Below are 18,772 nucleotides of genomic sequence, written 5' to 3' on the forward strand. Positions count from 1 at the left end.
AAACCCCCCCCCCCCCCCCCCCCCAAAAAAAGAAAGAGAGACCTTTTTTTTTGGGGGGGGGGTCACTGAACTTTGAGGGCTTTTTTACATAACCCTATAATCATTGTGAACTTTGTTTATCTCACATAATGGCCCTGAACTTTGGGTTGTCTCACAAAGACCCTCTTGAACTTTAAACTTTTCTCTCTGGACGCCCCTACATGTAATTTGCAACGAAATAAAATCTTCTTGCGAGGAAAAACTCAAAATTTTGGAAAGGGGGTATGTTGTTGTAAATAATAATGACAAAATTTGCACGGGTACAATATTATCTTGTGTGCAAAATACCCAAAAAATTGGAAAGATTTTCGCTGGTAAATGACAAAATGTGGGATTTTTTTTTCTCTGAAAAACATTTTGGTTATTTGTAAAGTATAGGCAGGGGAGTCCATTTAGAAAAGGCAAAAGTTCAGGGGGTTTTAAGACACCCCGAAGGTTGGGAAGCTTATGTGTGATAAACAAAGTTCATTGGGATTATGTGAAACACCCCCCAAGTTCAGGGGAATTATGTGAAATTAAACATTTTTTATTAAGTTCTTGTTGCTTTACGATCTGTTCCTATGAACATACCCTTTTCTTTTACTGGTACATTTCCCTTGATAAGAATTCATTATTATGCTTGGAGTTACTTAGGTGGGGGGCAGGGTGGCTTGCAGAATGATGAGATACATCATACCAGTTGGACTAATATTACTTGATGAAACCGCTTAAATTATGCTTGGTGGTCACTTGACAAATATTGTTAGGATGTCAGAGAACCATATTCTACTGAGTTTGTTTTAGTTATTGGAGATCCTTTCTTATAAGAAAATTTCTAAATTCAGTTTTTTTTACACTGTAATTGTGAAATAAAATCTATACTGTAGCGGATTCCATTTTTTTCTTTAAAGATAAAAGTGAGATTGTGCAGCTTCAGAAGGGAAAAAGCAAGGTTCAATCTACTTGGCTGAATGAAAATTTGATAGTAGCTTTTGACAATGTTTATTGTTTTTTACTGTATCTTCTCCTAACTGAGGCCTCTATTCTGTTACATAGTTTATGTTATTAATTTCCTGTTCGTAGCTGGGTAAAAACTCATGCTTTTATTATCTTTGCTTTAGTATTTTGATTTCATTTGTTTGCTGATGTAAAAATTTGTGCTATCTATACTTATCACAGGTTTCAAATATGCTACCCTTGTTGAAACATGGGATTGGTGTACATCATTCTGGTCTGCTGCCAATTTTGAAGGAAGTTATTGAGATACTCTTTCAGGAAGGGCTGATCAAGGTTGGCATCAAAATTATGATTTCTTGCTTAAAGTACATGTTGCCAAGGCTATGGAAAGTTCGGGACGAAATCAAATAAGTTGAAGAAACATTTTGATCAATTTTCAATAATTAAGGAGGCAATTGAAAACAAACATGAAGCTGTCAAGACTCAGGAAGAATGTGAGTTTCTTTGCACTCATTTTTCTAGTGAAAAGTTTAAGGTATGATATCTTTTTTTTTATTTTTCTCCACGCATAACATTTTTTATTTTTTCATTTACTTCTTTCTAACTGTATGTCTTAATAATTTAGATTCACTCAAAGAAGAATGTTCGTAATAGGTCAAAGTTGACATATCACCACAAAGCTGCGTCAAAATCATTTATGTCACACCAAGAGCAAATTGTAAGACACTTTTTAGTTTTGCTTATAAATTTGTAACTTAATTGTGTGTGTGTGTGTATGCTGAAAAAGAAAATATGTTTGAATGCAATAGGCAGCACAGACTGGAGAGATGCAAGGTGCAGTTGATCGTTTTGAAAAAGAGTATAGAAGCACAAAAAAAGATGGGACTTGGGAGCAAGGGAAAAATGAGTAAGTAACGTGTCAATGATGCATGCTTTTATATTATTTTAAGAATATAGGTAAAACTGATATTATTGTTCTAAAGAGGATTATATTGATTAGGTTGTAATTGAGAACTTGCATATCATTGAACTGAATATATATTTTTTACTTATAGGATCAAATGATAAAGATACGAGCAGATACCACTCAACCTGATGGAACTCGAACAATGACAGATGAGGAAATTTGTGCAAAAGTTCTCAAAGTCAAATCAGGCTATATTAAGGGCTGTGGTTTTGGCCCTAGACCACCACCATTAAGGTTCTCTCGTTCTTCAATGAGTGAAATGTCTGAAAAGAATAAAGAGTTACAAGAACAGTTTCAAGAGACCCAACAACTTGTAGGAACTCAACAACAAAAGATCGATGCACAAAATAAGGTAATCCAAAGATTGGAGGAGCAAGCCAAAAAGTTTGAGGAGTTTATGGCTAATTTTTCCAGGCAACATCCATCAGCTTAGTATTTTTAGTGAATTTAAACTTGGAGAAATGTTTATTTGATCGTGTTGCATTTGTTATTGCTTTAGATTAGTATTGTTACTTATGGTAGAAACTTCCTTGCTTATTTATTTTAATTGTTTTGATGTACTGTGGTGACTATTGATGACAATTATTTATATTTTGAGCATTTTTCTCGAAATAGCATTATTATTGATGAAATAAAATTTTCTCATTATAAGTTTCCTCGCTATATATTTAGGTCGATGAAATTAAATTTCCTCGAAATAGACAATATAACTTAAGGTGATTAAAATATGTTTCCTCACAATAGGTTACATACTTACATCGTCAAAATATATATCCTCGCTATAGAGTATATAACTTACGTCGTCAAAAACATATTTCCTCGCTATAGCGGTACAACCTACAACGACAAAAGTAATATTCCTCCCTTTGGTGAAGAAAATTAATTTCCTCGTTAAAGATTTACTTTTGGTGAGGAACAGTTTCCTCGCTGAAAGATACTTGCAACGACGAAAATAGTTTTTTTTAGAATTTTTATTATATATAAATTAAATATTATTCACGTGTCATTAGCGAGGAAATTATAGTTTAGAGATGAAAAAGGTATGAGATTAGGTGAGGAAAAATATCAAGGCTAAAGAGTAACAACGAGAAAAGAATATATTCATCGCAAAAAAGATTTTGTGAGAAATTATAATATTCCTCGCAAAAACTTTTCTTGACCACCCTACCGCGAGGAAATGGTGACCAAAGTTTTTTCCTCACCAACACACTACGACGAGGAAATCTTGACTTTCAACGACAAACTTGTTCCCCGCGGATTAGCTTTTCTGTTGTAGTGGATCTACCCTCAAGGTGAATAGTGCAAGAAATTAAAATCTAACTACAAAATAAATTGCAAAATCTAAACTACAGAATAAATTGCAAGAATTAAATGTTAGACCCTAGAGGGGGGGGTGATTAGGGTCTTATGCTAATCTAATCCGATTATATGTCAATTAAAATTAATTAACAAGTTATCCTAGCAGGTATGAAATACAATAAGATATATGAGCTAGGATAAGCAAAGTGAACAATAAGATATATCCTATATGATGAAATATATATATATGCAAGGATATAAAACTAACACAAGGGATAAACAACATGAACTAGATAGTGGATCATATAAATAATGAGCTAATGACAATGGCGACAAGAAATATAAACACAAGTATAAATAAATGCCAAAGCACACTCAAACACAAGATATGATCACGGAGTTCGGACCTTCCGTCCTACGTCTCCGCTCCCCACTCCCGGGGAGAAATCCACTACCACAACCGGGTTTTCTACGCTCACCCGAATAACGTTTACAACCACACTGTGTCGGTTTTCAACGATCACCGATCAACGTCTACTCCTCACACGCGGTTTTCTAGTTCACCGAAAACTTCACAACACACTCGGTTTTCTAGCTCACCGAAAACCTTACAATACTCACAATGTAACAAATATAAATTTATTCTCTACAATAGATGAGAACTCAATTAAGCACAACTCAATGTTACAATCTCTCACAACCCTAATATACTATGTATGTAAATACAATAAGCTCAAGTGGGTGTGTGTAACAATGAGATTCAATAAAAACTTAACTCAATAAGAACTAGCAATAAGATTGATATGAAATACAATAGTAGAAATGCTAGGAAATAGAGTTAAGGAAACTTCTCTATAAACACGAAGAGAGGATGAAAGGATATTGAAGATGAATTCCTCAACAGATGACGCAAACTCCTCTTTGTAACAGCAAACCCCAAAAACAAACTAAACAAACTTAAACTTGTTTAAAACTTGTTAAAACATTCTCTTAGGTTGATGAGAACTGAGATCAATGGGGTATTTATAGCCTCCAAGAACCTCAATCAAAAACCCCAAACCAAATAACAAAAATAGCCCCAGCAACGGTAATAAAAATAGCCGTTGGAAACAGACCTAACTGAGCGGCGGTCGACCGACAAAATTTTTGGTCGACCGACGAAATCAATCGGTTGACCGACGAAATTTCCGGTCGACCGCGATCCAGATCGAAAACGAGAAAAACAAACAGAGACTTCATCGGTCGACCGGTGTGGTCGACCGACAGAAAAATCGAGCTCTCGGTCGACCGCATCGGTCGACCGACAAACTCTCTGCTGCCCACTGACTAAATAACATAGGTCCGGTCAACCGGTGCGGTCGACCGAGAACTGATATATGAAAATCTGATTTTGAAAACTGTTTTTCTGATTTTAAAACCCTGTTTAAAAATATCAAATAAATTCTAAAAAATGTAAAACTTTGGGGAATGATTGTAGACATGATAATTAATCATGCTACAATGACTGGTTTCCAAAAAGGACTTCCCAAATGAAAAATATCATCATTTTGCAAAATAATCCAAAACACGAAAATGTAAACATATGAATTTTGACATTTAGGCTAAACCATGTTTTGAAACTCTGCACAATGATTTTGTAGACTTAATAAAATATGTATATGATTATTGTTAAGTCCAAAAACTAAGAATATGATATTTTCACAAATACATTAGAGAATGAAACATAGGAGTATGTATATGAAAATATATTTGTTTCATATCTAAGTAGTTAAACTCACTTCTTAGAAAATGGTGATTCCCTAGAGGGTTCTAGCCTAAAGGCGAATCAAACAAAATAAAAATAAACAAAAAGAAAAACTAAACCCAAGAGGGTTCTAGCCTCAAGGTGAATAGTATAAGAAATTAAAATCTAACTACAAAATAAATTATAAAATCTAAACTACAAAATAAATTGCAAGAATTAAATGCAAGAAAATAAATCTACTCTATAAGCATGAAATAAATCTAAGGCAAGAGGGTTCTAGCCTCTTGGCTATTTAACAAGAAAATAAAATCTAACTATAAGCATAGAAATAAATCTAAACTAATAAGCAATAAAAAAGAAATAAAAGAGAAAAAGAAAAGAAATGCAAACCTCTAAACAATTCTTCATCTCCATCTTCATCATCCAACAAAGAGAAGAAATATTTAAAGTGGTAAAAAAATTATTATTATTAATTGTAACAAAAAGTTATAAATTTGGAAGGCCTTCTCAATTAAGAGTAGCCCTCCTCTCCAAAATGAGTTACAAAAACTTTCACACCTCTAACCCCTCACTCTCAACCCTTATTTATAGTAAACATCAGTGAATGAGAGCCCTTGGATCAAACTTGAGCCCCAAGAATACAATTTCGGCCGTAGATGAAATCTGGATGACTTCGCATCGATACAGGCATCGATGCCCGCATCGATGCCTGCATCGATGCCCGCATCGATGCTCTAATAAGAATTCTGACTTCACGGTTGGCTTCATCTCGTCGAGATAGGTGATTTTCATATATTATATGTTAAATTCCGTCTCCCGGATTGGGAGATATCATTGTTTCTTTGTGGCCAACTATCTTGAATACATTTTTTTTCATATTTAATTTTTTTATTTTCTCCGGCTTCTACAGGCTACTCGGCTTGATTTTGGGCTTGGGCTTTTTTAACTCTTGCTTGTGTTCTTCATTTAATTCATGGGTTTTTGTTGAGATAAGAGATCTTGGGCTTTATTCTTCACTAACCTGCAATTAAAGATAAAAACAATTATTAATGGCATATTTATTCATATAAAATAGATAATGATGGTATAAAATTGTAATAAAATATGATTATCAGCTCGATAGTTTGACATTGTTTAACGAAGAGACCGGACTGTACAATATATTTACTGAGTGGTCTTGATAAAATTATGTAAGCATCTTACAGATATTTATCACAACTTATACCCGGGTAGTCTTCATGTGTAGCTAGCACCTCTGTTGTACTTGTGGATATGATCCACTGCCGATTCTTAAGTTGGGCCCTACAGTCACACAAAGCGCGTACTTGAATCCTATGAAATATAATATATAGAGTTAAATGCATATGATTGATACACATATATGATTTTTACCGGATACACATAAACGATTATATGTATCGGTAAAATAAGAATGCTATGTGCTTAAGAAATGAATTCCAATATTTTTTTCATAAAGTTAACTTTTAGTCAACAGTTGACTTTTTGGTCAACAGTTGACATTTGGTCAACAGTTGATTTTTGGTCAACTCATTGATTTTTTGGTCATATGATGACTTATTAGTTAATAATTAGAAAAATTACGCAATACTGTATTTATGAAACACTGTATTGATGTGGTATTTTCTTTTAAAATATACACTTCATTATACCTTGATTAATGAGTCATGAGATGAGTCATTAAGGTGGTATGGTTTGGGCATAAGGTTTTAGCACATAGTTTTGATTCTTCATAACTCTTTGCATGACTGATGAGATGATTCATTGCATGGCTCATGAAAGGAATCATTACATTTAGATGACTCATGACATGACTCATGAGATGAGTCATGACATATCTTACTCTATATATATGAGCTCTCTCTCTTATGGAAAGGTTAATATAAAATTGGCTAAGTGGTTTTTTCCATAAGAGAATAAAAGAGAACTCTACCTCTAACGAAACTCTAGCAATCTTATTGGCACTCTGCCTTGGATTATATTTGGAGATTTTAATACAATGCTAAGCAGTGAAGAGAAACTTGGTGGCTCAACATTAACTGATGCTGACACAATTGACTTCAGCTCTTTCATTGATGATTGCCAGCTCTCCCACTTGAAAACAATAAGGTGTTTCTTTACATGGAACAATAAACAGGACCAGGATACTAGAGTTTGGAGTTGTCTGGACAGAGCTCTAGTAAATCACACATGTATTCAACAACTAAATTCTATCCATGTGGAGTTTATGGTGCCCAGGTTATCTGATCATTCCCCTGCAATAGTCTCAGTTTATGAAGACTGCTCTTATAGTAAAAAGCCATTCAGGTTTTTTAATATGTGGACGAAACATGATGATTTCCTAACCACTGTCTCTAGTATTTGGCAATCTCCTGTCAATGGATTTCATATGTACTCTGTCTACTCTAAACTCAAAAAGTTGAAATGAGCTTTGAAGTCTCTGAATAGAAGACACTTTGGAAATATAAGTGAGCAAGTCATTAGAGCAAAAATTGAGATGGAGGAAATTCAAAAGAAAATTCAAGATGATCCCCTCAATTCTGCTCTTATCAGTCAGGAAAGAAAATATGTTGCATTATATACTAAACTCTTAGATCATGAAATTTCTTTCTATCAAAAGAAAGCAAGAACTACCTGGTGCATTCGAAGGTGACAGAAATACTAAGTTTTATTATTCAGCTATTAAAGCCAACAGACATAACAATAGAGTTATAGTTCTCTATAATAGTCAGGGAGATAGGCTTACTGATGGAGAAGAGATAACAAAAGAGTTCATCTCTTATTACAAAAGCTTGATGGGCACTGCTATTCATACTGCTAAAACTGATAGCCATGTTATTCAAAATGACACATGTCTGAGTTCTTATCAAGCCAGTGAACTAGCTAAGCCAGTCACAAGTGAAGAAATAAGAGGTGCAATATTCTCAATGCTAGATAACAAGGCCCCAGGGCCTGATGATTTTAGTGCATCCTTTTACAAATCTGCCTGGTCCATCATTGGGGATGAAATTACATTAGTAGTTGGTGAATTCTTTAAAACAGGCAAACTGTTGGGTGCTGTAAATTCCACATCAATCACACTTATTCCAAAGGTGCAATGTCCAAAAACTCTAGCAGATTTCATACCTATATCCTATTGCAATTACCTCTATAAAATCATTTCAAAAATTCTGGCAACTAGAATACAGGTTGTTATGGGGAGTTTAGTCAATGAAGCTCAAAGTGCTTTTGTGAAGGGTAGACAAATATCAAACAATATCTTACTTGCACATGAACTTGTTAAAAATTATGGAAGGAAACACCTATCACCAAGGGTAATGATCAACATAGATATAAGGAAGATTTTTGATTCAATAAGTTGGGACTTCCTGCAGGATATTTTGAAAGGACTGGGCTTCCCTCTGGTCTTTGTTAAATGGATCATGAGCTGTATCTGTTCACCAAATTATTCTATCTCCCTGAATGGAAGTTTACATGGTTTCTTCAAAGGTGGAAGAGGACTAAGGTAAGGGGATCCTCTCTCCCCCTACCTCTTCATTCTTGGCATGGAATACCTGACTAGAAACTTGAATCAGTTGAAGGATGATAAAAACTTCAAATTTCACCCCAAGTGCAAAAATCTAAAAATAACACACCTTGTGTTTGCTGATGATCTCCTTCTTTTCTGCAAAGGGGACCCTTATTCTGTGAATAAACTTTATCAATGTGTTAAATCTTTTGGAGTTTGCTCTGGACTAGAGGCAAATCCTGCTAAATATTCTATCTTTTATGGTGGGGTTTCTAAAGATTTTAAGCAAGTGATTAATAATTCCCTGGGATTCTCTGAAGGTAAACTACCAATCAGTTATCTTGGTCTCCCCTTGTTTACAAAAGGATGTCTTACATGGACTGCAATCCTCTTCTCTTGAAGATATCCAATCAACTCCAGAGTTGTATGAAAAATAAAAATCTGTCTTATGCTGGAAGAATACAGATTATCAAGAGTGTCATATTGGGTGTTCAAATTTTCTGGACATCTAGTTACATCCTCCAGTTAAAGTTCTACAAAAGATTGATGAGTTATGCAGGTGTTTTCTATGGGGTAAATCAGATCAGATTTTCAAAACTTCACTTGTGTCATGGAGTAAAGTCTGTGTACAAAGGAAAAATGGAGGATTGAGAATTTTCTCAGCTAGGCTATGGATCACTTCTACAGCTCTTAAAATCCTTTGGAGTATCCACATGAATAAGTAACAATTATGGATTAAATGGACCTATGAGAATTACCTAAAAAACAGGAGTATTTGGCAGGTAAATGCTAAGAAGGGGGATTCTTGGATGTGGAAACAATTATTGAAAATCAGAGATAAATGTCTTGTTTTTTGTGGAGGGATTAAAAACCTCAAACAACTTACCAATTCTTGTTGTGTCAACTCTAAAGTTCAGATCTCTGGTCTATATTCCAGTTTATCATCTGTTACAACTCAAGTGGCATGACATGGCATAGTTTGGGAAAATTTGAGCTATCCTAAACACTCGTTCATCCTGTGGCTGGCAGTCAATGATAAACTTTAAACTCAAGATAGCCTTCTCAAGCATGGGATTATTCAAGCATCTGTTTGTAAGCTATGTAATGGTTCTTCAGAGAGCAGAAATCACCTCTTTTTTGAGTGCAAATTATCAAATTATGTGTGGAATGGTATTATGGAGTGGCTCAAATTCAAATGGAGATCTTGTGATTGGTCTACCCTATTGAATTGGTATAGTTTTAGGTTGAGGGCAAAGGAATCAAGCAAAAAATTAAAAGGATGGCGTTTGCTGCTACAGTGTATAATATTTGGAGAGAAAGGAATAACAGAATCTTCAAGATGAAGAATAGAGCTCCTGATACTTTAATCAAGAACATAAAGATGGATATCCTCACTGCTATTCTGAATTGTCCCCTTCGGCTGAATGCAGGGAATGGATTCTCTCCTTGTAATTTGCTTAGGAGGGTATTCATTGTAGAGGCAAAGAAGGTGCACAATCATTGTTGCTATGATCTGTGCAGGTTTTTTAGATTACTGTAGTAATATGTTGTAGCTGAGATTTCACACTCCTTGAGGAGTATTTTAGCTGAGCTCTATTTTTTTTTATTGAGCTCTAGTTCATTGATGTACATAATTTTACATTTTGGTGATGAATAAAATTTTTTCATTTACCAAAAAAAAAAAACTCTAGCAATCTTTGAGTAAGAGGAAGTAGTAGGATTTTAAAGTACCCCATGGTAGATATCTTGCCTTGTGTTTCAAGAAACTCTGATTTTATCAAGCTCACTTGAAGACTTGGAGATCCAATACAAGGGGGTTTACAACAACAAGGAGAAAGAGCTAGGGGTTGTTCGATCTAGCAGCGAATCACGCTATGAAAGTTAGCCTTCAAAACTCTTGGTTGCTCTCTTTTTTATAGGGATCATGTTAGATTTAATTAGGATGGTCCTAGCTTGTTTTTCATGCTCTCTACATGCTTAATATTATTATACATACAGTCTTCCGTTGCGTATTTTGCATTTATTTAGCATGAATTTCCAACATTATGAGCAATAGATTTTGGTTTTTTTTTTTTGATCTTCATCATTCTCATTCATTTATTGGATCTCTATTTTGTAATCCTTTATCTTTACTTAAGAGTTTCTCATATGTCACCTTGTTAACGTCACTGACAGTACCTTCGACTACCTACATTTTCTATGCAGCGACTGAAACACTTTGCGCAATCTAGTGAAAATTTCGTCAATGGTTTCATCATTTTTCATCTGAACGTAATCATACTTGTTATTAAACAAATACTTTTCACAGTATCTCCATGAGTTAGTTAGGTGTATACCAAATATCATATGCACTTCCATAAGTAAGCTGTGAAGATAGAACACTGTAAAGAGTGCATGGCTTTAAAGTCTATGTGAAGGCCATGAGTTCATCTTCAGTTCATTGCAGTCTCAAACAGTGGAGATCTTGTGACAATATCATGCCATCTACAAAGCGAGATGCAGATGATGTACGGTAGTACAGTGCACGATGTTGCCGTAGAATCTACTAGAAATGGCTAGGTAATAACAAATCGAACTTGAGTTCGAGCTGTGACACCTGTTAAATGTGAATCCAGAAGGAGATGATGACTATCAGAGGAAAAATTGAACTTCTAATCACCAGATGTATGGGAAATATGAGTGCTTCTATAATGAACAACATTAAATATGAACAAATTCTTTCTTTTGTAAGTCAATAAATTTCATTACCAAGAAATGAAGTACATGAATCAAACTCAAGCATACCTGAGTATACAATAAAGTAAAAAAAAAGGACAAATTCATTATTAACAGAATTAAATAATATTTCTGTTGCGCGCATGTTGTTTTTTTTCTCTTTTGTTGCTCATTGAGCCCACTTTGCAGTCTGTGATTACTAACAGCGGAGAATACACCCTTCAAGTATCAAAACTTGAATGAAACTTTAAAAAGAATTATTAAATAGAAAACGATTAAATGAGAATGAAACTAAATGATCTGCTGGAAAACTTCAAGCTTGGGTGTTCAAGATTGACGATAACTGCCTGAAATGAGCAATGTTATAACTCACGTCAATATCTTCCAATAGCATGTTCAGCATGCAAAGATTCATCATCCAATAAAGAACTCAAAGGGGGTGAAAACTGTGCATAGCTGCAGAGAGTACCATCTGGAGAATGATACAGGCCCTTTTCTTCTTTTGGATTTTCGAAAATGGAATGCAACTCCGAAGTTATGGATGTCGAACCAGAGACGGTGCATTCAAACATGGGTGATTCTGGAGAGTGATAGGAGGCGACTTTTTCTCTATGGTTTCCGACAATACGTTGCAACTCAGTAGTTGTGGAACTCAAACAAGAGAGAGCACAATCGGACATTGCTACTGTAGGATAATACGGACTGGAGAATTCTGGAGCTAAGTTTGGAATAGGTATAACTTGCTGAATCTCAGCATGGAAATTACTTAGACGAAATCCATTGACGGGCAATGGGGATTGATGAAGCAGCAATTGGTACCATGGAAGAGCTAATGTTTGTGGTTCAAAAGTGCTTTGTGGGGAGATTTGTCCGGAGTTATTTCCAAGATGAGGAATAATGAAATTGTTTGTTTCTGGTTCCGAGATGGTGGATTCTGATGGAGAGAAGGGAATCAGAGAATCAAGTGCTAAAGAAAACTTAGTTTTACCATCAGAGAAAGCATTAGTGATGTTGCTGTTTCTTGTGCTGGGTGGTTCATGGTTGTGCTTTCCTTCGTAAGATGTGATTACCGACTTTATATCATCTGCGGCTCTCTCTATGTGTTTCCTCACGGTGCATCCAGGAGTTGTGCATTTGTAGTAGCTCCTGTAAAAGAAAATAAATCGAAATGTTGTCATTTTCAAAGGGAGTTTAAAGGTTGTACGTTGATAGGCTATCTTATGTCAATTGGACTTATTGGATCTTGCAGAAGAAGGCCAAACAGAGTTGGCATCACCATGAAACGAGTTGAGTTTTCCCAGAGAGGACAGAGAGACAATCAACTACAAGATGAGGAGTTAAGAAGAGCTAACCACCATCTACCCAGTTGTTACTAATGTAACTTTGGAAGAAATCATCTTTGCCAAATCCTCGACGGAAGCATGAGGTCTTCTTTAACAGAGATGATAGGGTGACAAGAAAATAACAAGAATTTCATTCAAACATTAAAATTAATAGACATCACAACAAGGTGATGGTTCTCTATAATAATTCGGGGTAAAGGATTACTGACAGAGATGAGATTACTGTAGGATTGGCACGCTCAGAAACAGGTTAATAGGTTGGCGGTCGACCGTGGCAGTCGACCGCGTTCGTGCACAGAGCTTACTATGCGTCGGCATCAGCGTCAACCACCACGGTCGACCGCCGTAGCGGTTTTGGGCTGGGTCTGTTTCCAGACCCGTTTCGTTTGGGTTCCCTATATATACCCAATGTGGGTTTCTAGGGTTTGAAAAGGGAGAGGATTTTGAGCAGCTGAAAGAGGATATTTGGGGCTTCTATTGTTGGAGCAATTTGGAGAGATTAAGAGGGCTTATTTGTGGGTTTTGGTAAGATTTGTAACCCTAATTTGTATTCCCCTTGATTTCCATTAGTAAAACTCCCCCCTCCTTGCCTCGTGGACGTAGGCACATTGCCGAATCACGTATATCTTATGTTCTTGCTGTGATTAGGTTGCATGTGTTCCATTGTGGTCTATTATTGGTTCTTGTGTGTGCTATTGACTTGTCGAATCGGCTTCCGCTAGTTTATGCGAGCCATCTCGTTAATAGGTTGCCGTGAACTACGATAGAGGGGAAGACCCCTATGGAGCGTTGGTCTGGTTCTGTGGCTAATGATTATGAGACTCTTCGGATATTTGGGTGTCCAGCTTATTTCCATGTTAGTGATGGGAAGTTGAATCCGAGAGCGAGGAAGGCTATCTTTTTGGGATTTAGAGAAGGTATCAAAGGCTTAAAATTATGGGATCCATAAGAAAAGAAGATGGTCATTAGCAGAGATGTCACATTTGATAAGGCGTACATGATGAAGCCTTGAGTTCCTCAGCAGCAGGAGGAAAATCAGACAGGAGGGATATCACAGCATGTGGAGGATGATGTGACTCCACCCACTCCAATTAGCACTGTGTCCATTGAGACTCCTACAGAGGTAGCACTGGAAGGAGTTGAGATGACAGTCAGGCATTTGGAGGATACAGTGGATGGTAAGACTCAGGAGCAGGGTCATGCTCAGGGGTCCATTGCAGCAGATAGACCGAGGAGAGAGATTCATCAGCCATCTAGATATGATGCTGTCATGGTGGCATATGCTTTATCTGTGAAGGTCGTTGATGATTTGGTTCCTGCCACATTCAGGGAGGCAGAGTCTAGCCCTGATTTTATTAGGTGGAGGAATGCTATGGCGGAGGAAATGTAATCTCTCCAGAAGAACGATACTTGGGAACTTCCAAAGCTACCTAAGGGTAAGAATGCTATTGGTTACAAGTGGGTGTATGCTAAGAAGAAGGGATCTTCTATTGAGGACATTCGGTTCAAAGCTAGATTGGTAGCCAATAGATATGCACAGCTTGAGAGAGTTGAATACAACAAGGTATTTTTACCCGTTGTAAAGCATTCGTCTATTCGGATTCTATTGACATTGGTAGCACAGTTGGATTTGGATTTGGTCCAAATGGACTTGAAGACGGCCTTTCTACATGGAGACTTAGATGAGGAGATCTACATGACACAACCTATAGGGTTTAAAGCTGCAAGAAGGAAAAATTTGGTGTGCAAATTGAAAAAATCTTTTTATGGATTGAAGCAATCACCACGATAGTGGTACAAGAGATTTGATAGCTTTATGATTGGCCAAGGATACACGAGGAGCCCTTATGATCCGTGTGTGTATATGCACAAGCTACAGGATAGTGAGCACATTTATTTGTTATTATATGTTGATGATATGCTCATTGCTTCCAGAAACATTTCAGCTATTAGGAAATTGAAAAAGGAGCTGTCATCTGAATTTAAGATGAAGGATTTGGGAGAGGCTAAGAAGATACTGGGTATGGAGATTGAGCAAGACAGGGTGAAGGGTAGATTGAAGCATACACAGAGTAGTTACTTGTAGAAGATGCTGAAAAAATTTAGTTTTGAGGGCAATACTAAGGTGGTGAGTACTCCATTAGCTCCCCACTTTAAGCTTTCAGCTTTGATGTCACCAGTTTTAGTTGAGGATCGGGACTACATGTCCAAAGTTCCATATGCCAGTGTAGTGAGTAGCTTGATGTATGCTATGGTGTGTACGAGACCAGATTTGTCACAGGCCATGAGCATAGTATCTAGGTACATGCACAACCTCGGGAAGGGGCATTGGGAGGCCGTGAAGTGGATTCTATGGTATATTAAGGGTACCGTGGACGTTGGGTTGATATTTGTGAAGATTGATGAGACAGGGCAGGATTGTATTGGCTACATGGATTCAGACTATACCGAAGATCTTGACAAGCATCGATCCACTACAGGTTATGTTTTTACATTGGCTGGTGCACCGGTGTGTTGGAGATGCACTCTTCAGTCTACAGTAGCCTTTCTACTACGAAGATTGAATATATGACGGTGACTGAAGCAGTGAAGGAGGCTTTGTGGCTACATGGTTTGTTGGATGATTTGGGGATTGTACAGGAGACCATTCAGGTTTATTGTGATAGCATGTCAGCTATCTATTTGGCGAAGAACCAAGTCTACCATGCTTACACGAAGCACATTGATGTTAGATTTTATTTTGTTCGTGATGTATTGGATGATGGTGATGTCACGTTAGAGAAGGTCCACACTAAGGACAACTCTGCTGATATGTTGACCAAAGTTGTACCAGGTGTGAAGTTTGGTCATTATTTGAACTTATTGAACATTCTTCGTTGTTGAGGCCATTGGCGGCCATTTGGGTGAACTACGTGAAGGCTTGATTCCTTGGAGAGGATACGTAGGCAGTCAGTTTTTTATGCAGCCGATTTGGTGAGTAGACACACTTGTTTTAGGGTGAGTGTTCGCACTCCCGTTTGGGTCTCGACGTGTTGTGGATGGGGTCCGTTGTTATGAGTCTGTTGCCATGGCATACTGGATGTAACAAGTGAGGAAATTGGTTTGGTTGGTGTCGGCTCAATTTGGTAGAATCTTCGCCGAGGTAGAGATTTGTAGGAATGAAAGGCATAGAAACAGGTTAACAGGTTGGCGATCGACCGGGGCGGTCGATCGCGTTCGTGCACAGAGCTTACTATGCGTCGGGATCAGCGACGGTCGACCGCGGAAGTTTCTGTTTTTGTGACGGTCGACTACCACGGTCGACCGCGGTTTTTTCTGGAGGTTGACCGTGGCAGTCGACCGTGATGGATCGTAGTCGACTGTAACGCCCCGCCCCGGAATTCCGGAGTCGGTATGCTATTAGATCTGATGGACTGGCCTCACAAACCACCACATGTCTTTTCAGCAGGTTTTGTCCTTACTTACGTGCTCCCTGGAAAACTTCCCAGGGGGTCACCCATCCTAGAATTTCTCCAGGCCAAGCATGCTTAACTTTGGAGTTTCTAAGAATTGGGTTTCCGAAAAGAAGATGCATCTTGGTGGTATGAGAATTCCAATCAAATCTATCAATACTAATCACATCACCCCCGAAAAGAAGATGCATCTTGGTGGTATGAGAATTCCAATCAAATCTATCAATACTAATCACATCACCCTCTCAAGGGTTGGGGTATTACATACTCCTCCACTTAAACTCACAACGTCCTCGTTGTGCCAAACCATATCATCCAAGACCGTACCATCCGTGCGAGATTCTAGAGGTGGCTCCTACAGCCTCAAGAGGTGGCTCCCGTCCTCTCGACGTAGCACTTTGCGCCGCATAGCACTTAGCTCTCACAATTCCGGTTGGCTTGGCTCTGATACCATTTGTAACGCCCCGCCCCGGAATCCCGGAGTTGGTATGCTATTAGATCTGATGGATTGGCCTCACAAACCACCACATGTCTTTTCAGCACGTTTTGTCCTTACTTACGTGCTCCCTGGAACACTTCCCAGGGGGTCACCCATCCTAGAATTTCTCCAGGCCAAGCACGCTTAACTTTGGAGTTTTTAAGAATTGGGTTTCCGAAAAGAAGATGCATCTTGGTGGTATGAGTATTCCAATCAAATCTATCAATACTAATCACATCACCCTCTCAAGGGTTGGGGTATTACATCGACCGCCGCGGTCGATAGCCGTAGCGGTTTTGGGCTGGGTCTGTTTCCAGACCCGTTTTGTTTGGGCTCCCTATATATACCCAATGTGGGTTTCTAGGGTTTGAAAAGGGAGAGGATTTTGAGCAGCTGAAAGAGGAGATTTGAGGCTTCTATTGTTGGAGCCATTTGGAGAGATTAAGAGGGCTTATTTGTGGGTTCTGGTAAGATTTGTAACCCTAATTTGTATTCCCCTTGATTTCCATTAGTAAAACTCCCCCCCTCCTTACCCCGTGGACGTAGGCACATTGCCAAACCACGTATATCTTGTGTTCTTGCTGTGATTGGGTTGTTGTGTTCCATTGTGGTCTATTATTGGTTCTTGTGTGTGCTATTGACTTGTCGAATCGGCTTCCGCGGCGCACAACAATTGCTAAAGAATTTGTTTCTTATTATATGAACCTCATGGAAAAGCAACTAATACTATTATTCCAAATAAGGATGTCATTCAATCAGGACACTGTTTGAATGGTTCTCAAGCCAGTATTCTTTCTAGACCTGATTCCAAAGATGAAATCAGAGAAGCTATCTTTTCCATGTCTGATAACTAGTCACTTGGTCCTGATGGATATGGTGTTTCTTTCTTCAAATCAGCATGGTCAATTGTGGGAGATGAAGTTACTCTTGCCATTAAGGAATCTTTCAAATCTGCAAGCTTTTGGGTGTGGTAAATTCTACTTCCATAACTCTCATTCCTAAAGTGCAATGCCCTAAAAAACCTTTTGATTTTAGGCCCATTTCTTGCTGTAATTGTATATACAAGTCTATATCCAAAATCTAGGCAAATAAATTAAAACCAATTATGGGATATTTGGTGAATGAAGCCCAAAGTGTATTTGTTACAGACAGACAAATAACAAGTAATATCTTGTTAGCACATGAATTAGTCAAAAGCTATAGTAGAAACCATATATCACCAAGAGTCATGTTAAACATTGATATTAAGAAGGCATTTGACACAATCAGTCGGAAGTTTTTAAATGAAATGCTCAAGGGTCTGGGGTTTTCTGTTTTGATGATTGACTAGATCATGTCATGTATATCAAACCCAAAGTTTTCCATCTCCCTAAATGGTTCCCTACATGGATATTTTAAGGGTGAAAGAGGATTAGGACAAGGTGACCCACTCTCCCCCTATCTCTTTATTTTGGATATGGAATATCTCTCAAGAAGCTTGGATATGCTAAAACATGACAGGCTTTTCAAATTTCATCCCAAGTGTAGCAAACTTAAAATCACCCATCTTATATTTGTTGATGACTTGCTGCTCTTAGGAAAAGGTGATTTATACTCGGTGCAGAAATTATATCAGTGTGTTAAAAAGTTTAGTGAAATCACTGGGTTAGAAGCTAATCAAGATAAATGCTCTGTTTTCTTTGGTGGAGTCAATGATATTGTGAAAGCAACAATTACAAATATTTTGGGCTTCTCTGAGTGAGTTCTGCAATTAGATACCTGAGTGTTCCTCTCATATGCAAAAGGCTATCTTATGTGGATTGTAATGCACTAATCAATAAAGTGTCTAACCAATTTCAGACATGGTTGAAGCACAAAAATCTCACCTATGCAGGTAGACTATAAGTTATCAGGAGTGTTATACTAGGGGTTCAAGTATATTGGACATCTAATTACATTTTGTCTGTCAAAGTTACTCAAAAGATTGATGAATTGTGTAGGAATTTCTTTTAGGGTAAAAATAATCAATCTCCTAAAGTCTCTAGTTGCTTGAGAAAATATTTTCCTGGGAAGAAAGCAAGGTGGTTTAGGAGTTTTTTCTGCTTTTACTTGGAAACTAGCAGCTGCATTAAAGAACATATGGCACATCCATGTTAATAAAGAATCTCTCTGGATCAAATGGGTTCATGGAACTTACTTGAGGCATAGGGATATCTGGCATGTGATAGCTAAAAATGATAGCTCTTGGATGTGGAAACAAATGATGAAAAAAAGATATAAAGCAGTGGTTTTGT

At 37.5% G+C, this 18,772-nt stretch overlaps 1 long non-coding RNA gene across 3 annotated transcripts in view; it reads left to right on the plus strand.

Moving 5' to 3' along the window:
• The window catches only part of LOC109824776, a 5,107-nt gene extending 2,566 nt beyond the window's left edge, over positions 1-2,541 (plus strand). For all 3 annotated transcript variants that reach the window (XR_002242775.1, XR_002242776.1, XR_002242777.1), the window contains 4 exons: positions 1,198-1,510; positions 1,601-1,693; positions 1,785-1,882; positions 2,031-2,541. This is a non-coding gene — a long non-coding RNA (uncharacterized LOC109824776). The remainder of the gene's footprint in view (positions 1-1,197; positions 1,511-1,600; positions 1,694-1,784; positions 1,883-2,030) is intronic.

The sequence above is a fragment of the Asparagus officinalis genome, chromosome 9 (assembly GCF_001876935.1).
Source record: "Asparagus officinalis chromosome 9, Aspof.V1, whole genome shotgun sequence".
NCBI classification, from domain to species: Eukaryota; Viridiplantae; Streptophyta; class Magnoliopsida; order Asparagales; family Asparagaceae; genus Asparagus; species Asparagus officinalis.